We start from the raw sequence: 15,787 nt of genomic DNA, 5'->3' as shown, positions 1-15,787 counted from the left end.
CCATCTACTGGATTCCAAACTGCTGAGGTCTCTGTGTCAGGGGCTGGTGTCCTAATCACCTGTGATTCTAGAGCCTGATTCTGAGCCCAGGGTGGTTTACCAGAACTCTCAGTCTTCACAGGCCCAATTATTCCCCCCTGGTTCCACCAGGCCAGACCTGCTTAACCTTTTCTGTCCCCTTGGCAATTTGATGAAACTGTGGACATCTTGTCAAAGCAATATTTTTAAAAACCTGAAATATGTAGAGAACAAAAAAGAAAAAAAGAAAAAATCAAGGGTGAAAAAATTAAAATATATGACATTACAAAGGAAGCCTGCTATATTGACTAGAGTTATTAAAACATTTAAAAACTCTTGTGATAGTCATACATGGATTTCTTTATTAAAGCATTAAACAGCAAATTCAAGCAACAGGTCTAAAAGTGACTGCAATTTAGAAATAGTGATGAATGTAAATGACATTTTGAGATACGACAGTTGTAAATACAGTGTGAAAATAGTTGATTTCTGTTGGTGACAAAATCGCAGGAATACAAACATTCATGAGACTTGTGGCCCAGACTCATAGTAGAAGGAAAATCCGAGTCTCATTTAGAGGTTTTCTTCTTAACCAGGCTCATGGACCCCTGAGCTACCTGTCCATGAGCCCCAGATTTAGGGTCACCGTCTGTGCTGTCAGAAGCACTGCTGTTTCAGGGCTACCATGTTGCCTTGGCAACACTGGACTCCCCTGTCCGGACCTGTTTTCCCCTGGATCTTGTGCAACAATTCCTCACTAGCTCATTAGCCATTTGGTGTCTTTAGAAAAACGCTTTCTCACATGTAACTCCATGGGTGATTCATGTCAATGTATGACAAAACCCACTGCAATGTTGTGAAGTAATTAGTCTCCAACTAATAAAAATAAATGGGAAAAAAAAAAAAAACGCTTTCTCTATTTTGTCTGATCTGTAAATTGTCTTCAGCACGAGAGGTGACCCCAGAGATGCTGGCCCATCGCCATGCATCTCCACCTTTACGGACTCCCGGATCCTTATTCTCCTCGCCTGGATGGCCAGCACGGCCACTGGCTTCTAACCCTGTAGTCTGGCCTCCATTCTCCACAGTCACCAGGAGGATTTTTCGAAATACAGATCAGGTTTCTAAAAATGTAAATCTGATCATATCAGTTCTTAAGGTCCTTCAAAGGCTTCCAGATGTTCCAGTGCAAAAATTCAGATTTTTTCGAGCACAGTAAACCAGACCCCTGTAAGATTCCTATATCACGTAAGTCTTATAAGTCTCCTAGGAGACCCTGTAAGATGGGCGCTCTCCTGCTGCACCCCACTCTCATCCTATGCTCTTGCCAAGCCCTGCTCCTCGGGGGCCCAGAATGTTCTGTGTGCTTAGAGGCTCCTGTGCCTCTAAACACGGCATTTCCACCCGGAACAGCCATCACCTCTTCCCTCCTTGGCCTGGCTAACTCCTTGACTATTTCAAGTCCTGGCTCAGGCATCACCGCCTTCTGAGAAACTTTTGCTATTTCTTCATCTTTGGACGTCTTCCTATGCTCTTTCTTAATCCTCCTTGCCCATTCTTAACGTTTGTAAAAGTGTATCGTCTGTGATTTGCACTCTGGTTGGTCTGTCTCACGAGACCATAGGCTGTTTCAGGTCATGGGGCATCCTTGCTCTGAATGCACAAGGGTACAAGCGGGTTACACACCCCAGTGTCTGGCCCTGTGGGTTCATGAACCAAAAGAATGGAGTTACACTTGGCAACTGCTGTATGGATTGCCTCATTGATCTGACCTGTTCCCTCTTTCCAGAGTTCTAAAGAGACAGGACTCTACAACTCTTGTCTTTATTACCACTTTCGTTCCGTGCCTCACTTAGGAATTTGTGTTCTGTGAAATGGTTCATCCTCATACAGTATTTTTTTTTTTTTTAAATGGCTGTGCTTTGCTGAGAGAGCTTTTGTCTAGCTGTGATGAACAGGGGCTACACTCTAGTTGTGGTGCACAGGCTTCTCATTGCGGTGGCCTCTCTTGTTGTGAAGAATGGGCTCCAGGGCGCACAGGCTTCAGTAGTTATGGTACGTGGGCTCAGCAGGTTCGGCTCCCCAGCTCCAGAGCACAGGCCCAACAGTTGTGGCGCATGGGCTGAGTCGCTCTGCGGCAAGTGGGATCTTCCCAGATCAAGGCTCAAACCCGTGTCTCCTGCATCGGCAGGTGGATTCTTTCCCACTGAGCCACCAGAGAAGCCCCCTCACATAGGTATTTTAAAAATTAGGAGCTTGAGGTTGCTGATATATGCCCAAATGACTATGCTGCACTTATTTCTTCTTTACTTAATTCTCCCTGGGGTCACTTTTTAAATTAAGACAAAATAAAATAGAAAAGTTGGAGGTATGAAAAGGAGATCAGTATTTAGGGAAAAATCCAGGCCAGTGTTACAGGAAGCTGAGGTAAGATAGTGAAACAGGAATTACCTCTGAGCCCCGTGGTAGGAAGGCTGAAAGGGGAAGTGATAGAACTCATCTGTGTGATAAAAAAGAGTCATATACGTTTGAAGAGGCAAACTTTTATTGCACTAAGTTCTGAGAAAAATGTATTACATGGATCCTCATAAAGAAAAGAATGGGTCATGTGACTGAGCGAGTGAGTGATTAGTCGTTGCTCAGTCGTGTCCAACTCTTTGCGAGCCTATGATTGCAGGCTGCCAGGCTCCTCTGTCCATGGAATTTTCTCCATGTAAGCATACTAGAGTGGGTTGCCATTTCCTCCTCCATGTGATTGACAATGTCTTCAATTGTAATTTTTGGAAGACAGGAAGATGTTGTTCACAGGGTTATGTCTTTGCTGAAAGCAAGGAACTTATACATTAGCTCAGGGGTGTTGCTCTCTGGGTTTCCTTGGTGGTTCAGGGATAAAAGAATCCACCTGCGAATGCAGGAGATGCAGGTTTGATCCCTGGGTAAGGAAGATCCCCTGGAGTAGGAAATGGCAACCCACTCCAATACTCTTGCCTGGGAAATCCCATGGACAGAGGAGCCTAGAGGGCTACAGTCCACGGGGTTGCAAAGAGTCGGACACTCTGGCAGTGAAAAGGAAAAAAGAGGAATGAGTTTTTCTCTTTCTCTTTCCTGAGAACAAAGAAGATAAAGAGAAGAGTGAGTAGGCCTGAATTTTCCTAGTTTTTACTTTAACTGTAAAATGTGTAAAACTTGTAAGTTTGTTTTCCTGTCCCCTAACTCTGCAGGAACTACAACTCACATTTTTTCCTTTGACTCTCTGCTAAGTATATCCTCTATCTGGTGTTTACCCTTACAACACCCTTCCCCTTGGAGTTACATATCAGAAAGAAGGCCATAGAGCCCCCCAACTGCCAGACTCAGTTACTGATGCCAGTCAGTAACCGCTCCCTTTACCAGACTGTGGAGGGTGGGGGATCCTGGTGACCAGCACCCACCGGTCACTCCTCCAGGCCAGGTCATCTCTTGTCTCCTGCTGCATCCTGAGTGCTCGAGAGGCCTGCCTGGCACACAGCAGGTGCTCACTAACAGCCTTGAGGGGGTACCTGGTCCCCCATTTTACACAAGGGACACTGAGACTCAGGCCTGCTGCCCCCACCTTCGGGCCAGGCTTATCTGGGAGAGACCCCGTGGGGGGCAGTTCAGTTCAGTTCAAGTCAGTCGCTCAGTTGTGTCTGACTCTTTGCAACCCCATGGACTGCAGCACGCCAGGCCTCCCGGTCCATCACCAACTCCCAGAGCTTACTCAAACTCATGTCCATTGAGTCAGTGATGCCATCCAACCATCTCATCCTCTGTCGTCCACTTCTCCTCCTGCCTTCAATCTTTCCCAGCATCAGGGTCTTTCCAATGAGTCAGTTCTTCACATCAGGTGGCCAAAGGATTGGAGCTTCTGCTTCAGCATCAGTCCTTTCAATGAATATTCAGGACTGATTTCCTTTAGGATGGACTGGTTTGATCTCCCTGCAGTCCAAGGGACTCTCAAGAGTCTTCTCCAACAACACATTTCAAAAGCATCAATTCTTTGGCTGGCGCTCAGCTTTCTTTATAGTGCAACTCTCACATTCATACATGATTACTGAAAAAACCATAGCTTTGACTAGACGGACCTTTGCTGGCAAAGTAATGTCTCTGCTTTTTAATATGCTGTCTAGGTTGATCATAGTCATGGCTGCAGTCACCATCTTCAGTGATTTTGGAGCCTCCCAAAATACAGTCAGTCACTGTTTCCACTATTTCCCCGTCTATTTGCCATGAAGTGATGGGACCAGATGCCATGATCTTAGTTTTCTGAATGTTGAGTTTTAAGCCAACTTTTTCACTCTCCTCTTTCACTTTCATCAAGAGTCTCTTCAGTTCCTCTTCACTCTCTGCCATAAGGGTGGTGTCATCTGCATATCTGAGGTTATTGATATTTTGCCCAGCAATCTTGATTCCAGCTTGTGCTTCCTCCAGCCCAGCGTTTCTCATGATGTACTCTGCATATAAGTTAAATAAGCAGGGTGACAATATACATCCTTGACGTACTCCTTTCCCGAGTTGGAACCAGTCTGTTGTTTCACGTCTGGTTCTGTTACTTCTTGACCTGTATACAGATTTCTCAAGAGGCGGGTCAGATGGTCTGGTATTTCCATCTCTTTAAGAATTTTCTACAGTTTGTTGTGATCCACATGGTCAAAGGCTTTGGTGTAGTCAATAAAGCAGAAGCAGATGTTTTTCTGGAACTCTCTTGCTTTTTCAATGATCCAACAGATGTTGGCAATTTGATCTCTGGTTCATCTGCCTTTTCTAAATCCAGCTTGAACATCTGGAAGTGCATGGTTCACATACCGTTGAAGCCTGGCTTGGAGAATTTTGAGCATCACTTTACTAGTGCATGGGTGCAATTGTGCAGTAGTCTGAGCATTTTTTGGTATTGCCTTTCTTTGGGATCAGAATGAAAACTGACCTTTTCCAGTCCTGTGGCCACTGCTGAGTTTTCCAAATGGGGGGCATGTCACCTGCAAATGCATGTTTTCATTAGCAATATGAAATGTTGACTAATGAATGTTTATGACTATCTTTGAAACAACTCAAGAGGAAGAAATCAAGATCTTATCACTTTTGTTCCTCATCACCAACTCCTGACAGCCAGCCCTTGCTTATATGAGGCCCTAGATTTCTCATGGAGGTGGGGACACAGCTCTTGAGGCATGAGCCTTCTGTGTTCCACTCTCTGCCGGCTGAGAATAAAAGCCACCTTTCTATTTCCTCCAAACTCTGTCTCCGTATTTTTTATTCAGCTTCGGTGGGCAGAGAAAGCGAAGATTTTGGCCAGCAATAATACAACTGAGCAACTAAACAACAACCATCACTTTCTGGGATCAAGTTTGATACAGAAATAAAATTTGAGAAGCAAGAGAGACAGATGGATGGTCCTGCCCTTAATATGTCTCGTTCCTTTATTAAACTGTGGACATGCCGTGGCTAGCAGCGTGTTCGTGACTGAGTCCACAAAATGCAGATCTGAGGTGGTTGATTGGAGATCGAAAAGTTTTAGATACTAGAAGATGACAGATTTTATGATCTTTTATAAAAATAAAGGAGGCAGGCTACAGTCTCATTCAGACTGAAGACCAACGACTCCGTCTTGAGGGCTGCCACGCCTGTACACAGAGCTAAGCTATTGCTGTTTGTTAATAAATGAAATCAGGTGAAGTATATGCCATTTTCATTTAGGTTATTCATTGGAAGGACTGATGCTGAAGCTGAAACTCCAGTACTTTGGCCACCTGATAAGAAGAACTGACTCATTGGAAGAGACGCTGATGCTGGGAAGATTGAAGGCAGGAGGAGAAGAGGACGACAAAGGATGAGATGGTTGGATGGCATCACCAACTCGATGAACATGAGTTTGAGTAAACTCTGGGAGTTGGTGAAGAACAGGGAAGCCTGGCGTGCTGTGGCCCATGCAGTCACAAAGAGTTGGACGTGATTGAGTGACTGAACTGAACTGATTTTCATGATCTGTTCTGGAAATTAGGCTACAGTCATGCCCAAATCATCAACCAGTCAGTCCTAAAGGATATCAACCCTGAATACTCATTGGAAGGACTGATGGTGAAGCTGAAACTCCAATGCTTTGCCACCTGATGCGAATAACTTACTTATTTGAAAAGACCCTGATGCTGGGAAAGATTGAAGGCAGGAGGAGAAGAGGACAACAGATGATGAGATGGCTGGATGGCATCATCAACTCAATGGGCATGAGTTTGAGCAAACTCCGGGAGATAGTAAAGGACAGGGGAGCCTCGCATGCCACAGTCCATGAGGTCACAAAGAGTTGGACACGACTGAGTGACTGAACAACAACATGCCCAAATCATCTTGTTGGCACAAGTGCTATTGTTACCAAGTCCAAACTCACTCTGCTCACCACAAACAGGCCAATGAATTCAAGAGACAAGGGGTTGAAGCAAGGAAGAGGCTTAAATATGAGAATCAGCTGACTAAGATGTCAGGCTAGTGCTTCAAAATAACCATCTTAGAGGGGTCTGGATGCCAGGTTCTTTTATAGATCAGAGATGGGGGGCGGGTGAAGAAGCAAAGTAAAGTTTCCATTCATCTTGCAAACGTCTCCTAGAATGGCAGGCCTCAGGCAGGAGTATGTGTTAATATCTTCCTTCCTGCCATCTACAGGTGGACAGGGTTCTGAACAAAGGCACTCTAGTTTAACAGTCAGGCAGAGGAGCAGGATTCTCTGAGGCAAGCCATTCTGTATGGTTATAATAACAGAAGCAATGAAAAGCAAGTCAAAGAAACAGTTCCAACATGGGGTCAGAACTGGCTTCCTCTCTGCAACACAATTACTGTGGAATTATTTACATCTTACTAAATTCGCCGAAAGAATTCTGGTGGAACTTTAATAAAGATTAACTAGTAAACATGTAAGTATGAAAAATAAATTAGGAACAATTTAGGGAATGAAAAAGGACAATTTAAGCAGGAAGCTGGGGTACAATGCTAAGACTAGAGCTTACTTTATAGGATTGTTACAAGGATTAAACAAAAATAGCTTGTGGAGGGCAATCAGTTCACTGTCCAGGACACAAATTCTCAATAAATATTAATCTCCTAGGACTTCCCTAGTGGTCCAGTGGTTAAGACTACATGCTCCCACTGCAGAGGGGGCAGGTTCGATCTCTGGTTGAGGAACTAAGATCCCACAGCTTAAAAAAAAAAGTTAGTTTCCTTTACCCCCTTCCTCTGCAGGCAATGAGTAGCCACAGAAGTTTTTAAACAGAGGCAATGATATGGTTAGAATTACACCTGAGGAAAATCGTAGGTTCAGAGATAACAGAAGCAGTTATTTGAACTTTTAAAACATTTACACTTGAGCTTTGGAAAAACTTCGGATCTCGAGCAGTACCTCACTTAAAAGGCTGACAACAGTTTCTCATAAAAGCTTTGAACTGAAGAAAATAATTCCCGTTCAACCTTTGTAGTTGTGGCTGTTAAGACAAATTTTTTTCTGAGCCAATCTTGTATTTTCAGATTTACTTAGGAAGCCTTCTTAGGATTCCTGGGTAAACTCCTTAGGGGCAGAAATAGTTGTTTACTTTTGTCCTCATTCTCAAAGAATCTAATAGAACTGGACAAGAAGCCAGGCTTGGGTAAACGTGTGCTGAATTGATACTGAATATTTTTCAGTATTTTTCAGCCAGGAGAATATGTAAGCATCGTGATGTGTAGAACATGATCTGCTTAAAGCAGAAAATACTTCCATGTTAAGAAAAATGCCATCTCCTCTAAAGGAATGTGAATGGTAGTGGTTATGAGACAGGTCTGGGGCCCTTTGCTGTGGTGTTGCAAACACACCTCTCCTCGAGCTACAAAGTGCAAAGAAATGAGATAGGAGTAAATAATAGCATGCACGAGCAGTTGGGGCAAATTCTGGACCAAAAGATACAAAAAGATAAAACTCAACCACCATTTCTGAAGAACTGGGAGCACAGGGAGGGTACCGTGCATGCCCCCTGCACTCCGCGCCACCAAGGCGCGGGAAACCACCCAAGCCACCCCGCTGGCCTGACCCGTGGACATCCCTGGTGATGATGTTGTTTAGTCGCTAAGTCATGTAGGACTCTCTGCCGCCCTGTGGACTGTAGCCTGCCAGGCTCCCCTGTCCATGGGCTTGCCCAGGTAAGAATACTGAAATGGGGTGCCATTTCCTTCTCCAGAGGATCTTCCTGGACCAGGGAGTGAACCCTTGTCTCCTGTATTGGCAGGCAGATTCTTTACCACTGAGCCACCAGGGAAGCCCAGACGTACCCCTACCCTCACCCCATTTAAGGAACAAGCTTGTGCCCTGCTCAGGGAACAAGCAAAGGAATCTATTACTCGTTTTGGGTCCCCCAACTTCCACTGCATCAGGGGCTCCAATAAAGTCTTGCCTGAATTCCTTGTCTGGCCTTTAGTCAATTTCAGTTGATTGGGGAAGGCCAAGAACCTTGATCAGTATCGTTCCCCCAAGGAGTCTTTTCGGAAGACTTGCATTTACTCCAGTGAAGTTATCATTGCTCAAATATGTTTGGATCTTCTTTCCTTTTGAGAAGGGAATGAAGAGGATGGAATCTGGAGCTCTGGGCTCACTGGGGTTTGAATCCACCTCCTCTACCCAGTAGCTAGATGTGGCCTTCAGTGGATCAATCTGCTTTCTCATCTTTAAAATGGGGATGTCAATAATACCTACCTTACAAATATACAAAACATTTAAAACTGTATTTAATAGTAGAAACTGTTGACTCTCAGATAGATATAAAATGAACACGTGCCAATGATTTCATTTAACTTATTATTTAATGAGAGAACCAGGAAAATGTTAAAACCAGTTCAAAGAAGGATTTGGCTTTATTCTCTACAGAACAACATTCAATTGCATTGCCATGGATAGGAATCACTTGCATAGCAATTGTTAGGAAATATTCATATTACTATCGGTTTTCTATGAATTAACTTCTACCTCTACAGAGTTGTAAAATAGCCTATTCAAAAATACGGACGCACCTACAAGGATCAAGCATCCCATTGAAAGGATATCCAGTAATCTCTTTTGCTCACTCCAAAAAACTTAAGTTTTTCCTTGCATAGGTTGTTGTAAAGATTTACAGGGTTATCTACTTAAATCATATGAGAGTCTGATTCACAGTAAATAAGTGATAAACATTAGCTATTACTGTTATTATTGCCTTCATATCTATAGTGTATTACTTTGAAAACCTTGGTGGTTGTTTTTCTGCTGTGAAAGGGAGATTCGATTTTTTTTTTGAAAGGGCAAAGTTATTTGAAGTCAAGTCTGTTAAATATTAATTAAAGAATAGCAATTTTGTTTCTGAAGAAACTGAAGTTTTTTATTTTTTTGACAAGATGAGTGTACTTTCAGGTCTAGTTGACTAGATACATTAAAAAATCAGGTCTCAGAGGATTCTGTGAGATGGCAGAGCAGGAAGCATGGAATCTGCCTCTCCACCCAGACAGCAATTGCAACAGCAGAAATGCTCAAGGGAGTTCTCTGGGGTGAAATGAAAGGGCACTAAACAGTAATTTAAAGTCCCATGAAGAAATATAGATCTCAATAAAGGCAAACACATGGGCAATTATAAAAGCTAGTATCATTGTAACAATGGTTTGTAACTGTACTTTTTGTTTTCTACATGATTTAAGAGGCTAAACATTTTTAAGAATAAAAAATCACATCAATTACAAGTGTAAAGCTAATACTACTGTAACTTTAGTTTGTAAGTCTAAATCTAGACTAACACATTTAAATGAATTTTTAATTTATGTTTTCGGGCATACAGAGCATAAAGATGCAATCTTATGATATCAACCACTGAAAGAGGTGGTGACAGAATTGTAAAAAAGCAGTGGGCTTTTTTTTTTTTGTTATGGCTTTGCTGCAGGTTGTGGGGATCTTAGTTTCCCAACCAGGGATGGAACTAGGGCCCCCAGCATTGGAAACACAAAGTCCTAACCACTGGACTACCACGGAAGTTCCAAGGAACAGTTTTATACAAAACTTATTGAAGTTAAACTGATATATATTCAAACTAAAGTGTTAAAACTTTTATCATGTTATCCTCATGATAACCACAAAGAAAATGGCTAGAGTACACACAGAAGAAAATGAAAAAGGAATTTAAACACTTCACAACAAAAAATCAACAAAAAAGAAAAGAAGACAGGAATGTAGGAAATGAGGGAAAAAATGGCTATAGGGCATATAGAAAACAAAGAACACAATAACCAAAGTCTGTCCCTTCTTATCTGTAATTAACTTAAATGTAAATGAATTAAACATTCTAATCAAAAGACAGAGATTAGCAGAATGGGTAAAAACACATGATCCAACTATATGCTATCTACAAGAGACTCAGTTGAGATGCAAAACACAAGAGGATGAAAAGGAAAAGATGGGAAAAGACATTCCATGTAAATAGTGACCAAGAGAGAGCAGGGGTGACTATGCTAACATCAGACAAAACAGACTTTAAATCAAAAAAGTTTACAAGACAAAGGACGTTATATATTAGTAAAAGAGGATATAACAATTATAAGCAATAAGATATGACAATTATAAACATTTACTACCCTAAAGAAGGGCTTCCCAGGTGGAGCGAGTGGTAAAGAACCCACCCGCCAATGCAGGAGACATAAGAGACATAAGTTTGAACCCTGGTTTGTAAAGATTCCATGGAGAAGGGAATGGCAACCCACTCTAGTATTCTGGGCTTCCCTGCTGGCTCAGCTGGTAAAGAATCTGCCAGCAATGCGGGAGACCTGGGTTCAATCCCTGGGTTGGGAAGATGTCCTGGAGAAGGGAATGGCGACCCACTCCAGTGTTCTGGCCTGGAGAATTCCATGGACTGTATAGTCCGTGGGGTTGCAAGGAGTTGAACACGACTGAGCAACTTTCACTACACTTCACTTCCGGTATTCATGCCCGGAGAATCCCAAGGACAGAGGAGCCTGGCGGGCTATAGTCCATAGGATTACAGAGTCAGACACGACTGAAGCGACTTAGCACGCATGCACACTCGTGTCTTTACCTGTTTGTCTATTTTTCTCTTCAACTCTGTCAGTTTTAGCTTCATACGTTTTGATGGTGTGCCATTAGGGTGGTGTGTGCGTGCTAAGTAGCAAGCTCCGCGGTAAAGACACCAATGCGCTGTGCTGCTTAGTCGCTAAGTTGGTTCCATCTCTTTGCGACCCCGTGGACTGCAGCCCAGACAGGCTCCGGGCTACAGGGACAGGGTCCTCTGTCCATGGGGATTCTCCAAAAGAATACTGGAGTGGGTTGCCATGTCTTCCTTCAGGGGATCTTCCTAGCCCAGGGATTGAACCCAGGTCTCCCGCATTGCAGGCGGATTCTTTACCGGCTGAGCCAGCAGGGAAGTCCACGAATGCTGGAGTGGATAGCCTATCCCTTCTCCAGGGGAACTTCCCGACCCTGGAATTGAATTGGGGTCTGCTGCATTGTAGAAGTATTCTTTACCAGCTAAGCTACCAGGGAAGCCCCAAAACACCAATATCCATTCACAATAATGGACAGAACAAACAGAAAATAAGAAAATGTAGGACTTATAGAAAACCAACTAGATCTTCAGATGCATACAGAAGACTCCACCCAACAATAGGATATGCCTTCTTAGGTGCACAGGGGCATTTTCTAGAACAGACCATATATTAGGCCACAAATTAATAAGTGTCAATGAATTTAAAAAGATAAATAACAAAGTACCTCCTCTGGCCACAACAGGATAAATTCGGAAATCAATAGCAAAAGTAAAATTAAAAAGTTTACAAAATTATGGAAGTTAAATAATACACCTTTAAACAACCAATAGCTCAGAGAAGAAATCACAAGGAAAATTAAAAAAATACTTAGACACAAATGAAAAGAACCAAAACTTATGTACCAAAAATTATGGTACATAAAGTAGTGCTAAGGGGGGCAATTTATAGCTATAAATGCTTACACTAAAAAACAGGGAAGAGAATCAACAAAGTAACTTTATAACTTAAGGAACTAGAAAAAGGAGAACTAAACCCCAAGTCAGCAGAAAGAAGGAAATGATTAGGACTAGAGCAGAGAAAAATGAGATAGAGAATAGAAAAATGATAGAGAAAATCAATGAAACAAAAAATCAGTTCTTCAAAAAGATAAAAAAATTGGCAAATCTGCACCTTGAGGGACTAAGAAAAAAAGAGAGAGGACTCAAATTACTAAAACCAGAAATGAAAGTGGGGACATTACTACAGATTCTACAGAAATAAAAAGAATTTTAAGAGTTCTATGAATAATTGTGTGCCTAATATTAGATGATCTAGATGAAATGAACAAACTCCTAGAAACACAAACCACAAGACTAAATCACAAAGAATCAGAAAATATGAATAGATTTTATACTGACTAAGGGGATTGAATCAAGCATCTCCCAACCAAATAAAGCCATGGGCTTGATGGTTTCACTGTGAATTCTACCAAACAGACAAAGAACTAATGCCAATCCTTCTCAAACTTTTCCAAAAAACTGAAGAGGAGAGAACACTTCTTAACTCATTCTATGAGGCTAGCATAACCCTATACCAAAGCCAGACAAAGACACTACAAGAAAACTATAGCACAGAGATCTATACTCAATATCCTGGGATAAACCATAATGGAAAAGAATATAAAAAAGAATGTATATATGTGAACAACTGAATCACATTGCTGTATAGTGGAAATTAACACATTGTAAATGAACTATAATAATAAAAGAAAAGGAAAAAGGAAATAACAGACCAATATCCCTTATGAACATTGACGCAAAAATTCTCAAAAAAATACTAGCAAACTGAACTCAACAGCATATTAAAAGGATTAAACACCACAACTAAGTGAGATTTATCCTTAGAATGCAAGGATGGCTCCACATATGAAAACTATCAGTGCGATAACTTTACAATTATTACAATAGCAAGTGAAGAAAAAAAAACAAAAAATCTTATCAATTGATGCAGAAAAAGCATTTGGCAAAAATCAACACTCTTTCATAGTAAAACCACTCAACAAAACGAGAAGGAAACTAGCCTCATATAATAAAAGTCATATGTAAAAACCCACACCAAACACCACGTTCAACAGTGAAAGACTGAAAGCTTTTCATCTAAGATCAGAATGCCCAGCTTCACTTCTTCAACATAGTACTGGAAGTTCTAGCCAGAGCCTTTAGGCAAGGAAAGTAAAAGGTAACCAAATTGGAAAGGACTAAGTAAAATTAGGCTTCCCTGGTGGCTCAGTCGGTAAAGAATCTGCCTGCAAAGAAGCAGACCCAGGTTCAATCCCTGGGTCAGGAAGATCCCCTGGAGAAGGGAATGGCAAGCCCAGTATTCTTGCCTGGGAAATCCCACGGACAGAGGAGCCTGGTGGGCTACCGTCCATGGAGTTTTAAGAGTTGGATATGACTTAGCGACTAAACCACCACCGCCAGCACCAAATAAAATTATGTTTGAAGATCATATGACCTCATATGTAGAAAACCCTAGAGACTCCACAAAAAAGTTGTTAGAACTAATACATGAATTCAGCAAAGTAGCAAGATAGCAATCCAACTGCATTTCTATACATGAACAATCTGAAAAGGCAATTACAAAAACAATTCCATTTACAATAGTTCAAAAAGACTAAAATATCTAGGAATTAACTGAGAAGGTAAAAGACTTGTACAATGAAAATGGCAAGACATGGCTGAAAGAAAGAAAAGACAAAAATCAATGAAAACACACTGATGTTCATGGAACAGAAGACATAATATTGCTGAAATGTCAATACTAACCAGAGATCTACAGATTCAAAGCAATCTCTCTAAAAATCTGTTGTTTTTTTTTTTTTTGTAGAAAGAGAAAAAACCCATCCTAAAATCTCTCCTTTTAAGATTCATATGGAATCTCAAAGAGCCCAAATAACCAAAGCAATCTTGAAAAAGAGGAACAAAATTTAAAAGATCGTGCCTAAAAGATACTATCCACAGAGTAAAAAGGCAACCCACAGAATGAGAGAAAGCATTGGTAAATCATATATCTGATAAGGGATTAACACCCAGAACATATACTGAACTCCTAAAACTCAGTATCAAAGAAAACCCAATTAAAAAAAATCACTAAGCACCTGACATTTCTCCAAAGAAGATATAGGAAGAGCCAATAAGCACATAGACGATACTGAGTGACTAGGGAAATACAAATCAAAATTACAGTGATATAACCTCATATTCATTAGGATGGTTACTGTTTAAAAAAAAGAAAACAAGCATAGGCAAGGATGAGAGAAACTGGAGACCTTGCAAAATGGTGCAGCTGCTGTGGAAGAGTGTGGTAGCTCCTCAAAAAATTAAAAATAGAATTACATTATGACCCAGGAGTTCTACTTCTGGGTGTACAGCCCCCAAAATTAAAAGCAGAATTTTGATATTTGCACATCCATGCTCTCGGCAGCATTACTCACAACAGCTGAAATGTGGAAACAACCCAAGGGTCCACTGACAGATGCATGGTCTACACACACAAGGGAATATTATTCAGCCTTAAAAAGGAATTTCCAAAACGTGCCACAAACTGGATGAACCTTGGGGAAATTATGCTAAGGGAAATAAGCCAAGACAAAAAAGGGAAACTTGTCACAAAAAGACAAACTATTTGCTTCCACTTAACGAGGTATTTAGCCAGACATCCTGGAATGTGAAGTCAAGTGGGCCTTAGAAAGCATCACTACGAACAAAGCTAGTGGAGGTGATGGAATTCCAGTTGAGCTATTTCAAATCCTGAAAGATGATGCTGTCAAAGTGCTGCACTCAATATGCCAGAAAATTTGGAAAACTCAGCAGTGGCCACAGGACTGGAAAAGGTCAGTTTTCATTCCAATCCCTAAGAAAGGCAATCCCAAAGAAGCTCAAACTACGGCACAATTGCACTCATCTCACACGCTAGTAAAGTAAAGCTCCAAAAATTCTCCAAGCCAGGCCTTCAGCAATATGTGAACCAAGAACTTCCAGATGTTCAAGCTGGTTTTATAAAAGGCAGAGGAACCAGAGATCAAATTGCCAATATCCGCTGGATCATCGAAAAAGCAAGAGAGTTCCAGAAAAACATCTATTTCTGCTTTATTGACTATGCCAAAGCCTTCGACTGTGTGGATCACAATATACTGTAGAAAATTCTGAAAGAGATGGGAATACTAGACCACCTGACCTGCCTCTTGAGAAACCTGTATGCAGGTCAGGAAGCAACAGTTAGAACTGGACATGGAACAACAGACTGGTTCCGAATAGGAAAAGGAGTACATGAAGGCTGTATATTGTCACCCTGCTTATTTAACTTATATGCAGAGTACATCATGAGAAATGCTGGGCTGGAAGAAGCACACGCTGGAATCAAGATTGCCAGGAGAAATATCAATAACCTCAGATATGTAGATGACACCACCCTTATGGCAGAGAGTGAAGAGGAACTGAAAAGCCTCTTGATGAAAGTGAAAGAAGAGAGTGGAAAAGTTGGCTTAAAGCTTAACATTCAGAAAACTAAGATCATGGCATCTGGTCCCATCACCTCACGGGAAATAGATGGGGAGACAGTGGAAACATTGTCAGACTTTATTTTTTTGGGCTCCAAAATCACTGTGGATGGTGACTGCAGCCATGAAATTAAAAGACGCTTACTCCTTGGAAGGAAAGTTATGACCAACCTAGATAGCATA

The sequence above is a fragment of the Cervus canadensis genome, chromosome 31, assembly GCF_019320065.1.
Source record: "Cervus canadensis isolate Bull #8, Minnesota chromosome 31, ASM1932006v1, whole genome shotgun sequence".
Lineage (NCBI taxonomy): Eukaryota > Metazoa > Chordata > Mammalia > Artiodactyla > Cervidae > Cervus > Cervus canadensis.
Note: the sequence above shows the minus strand (reverse complement) of the source record.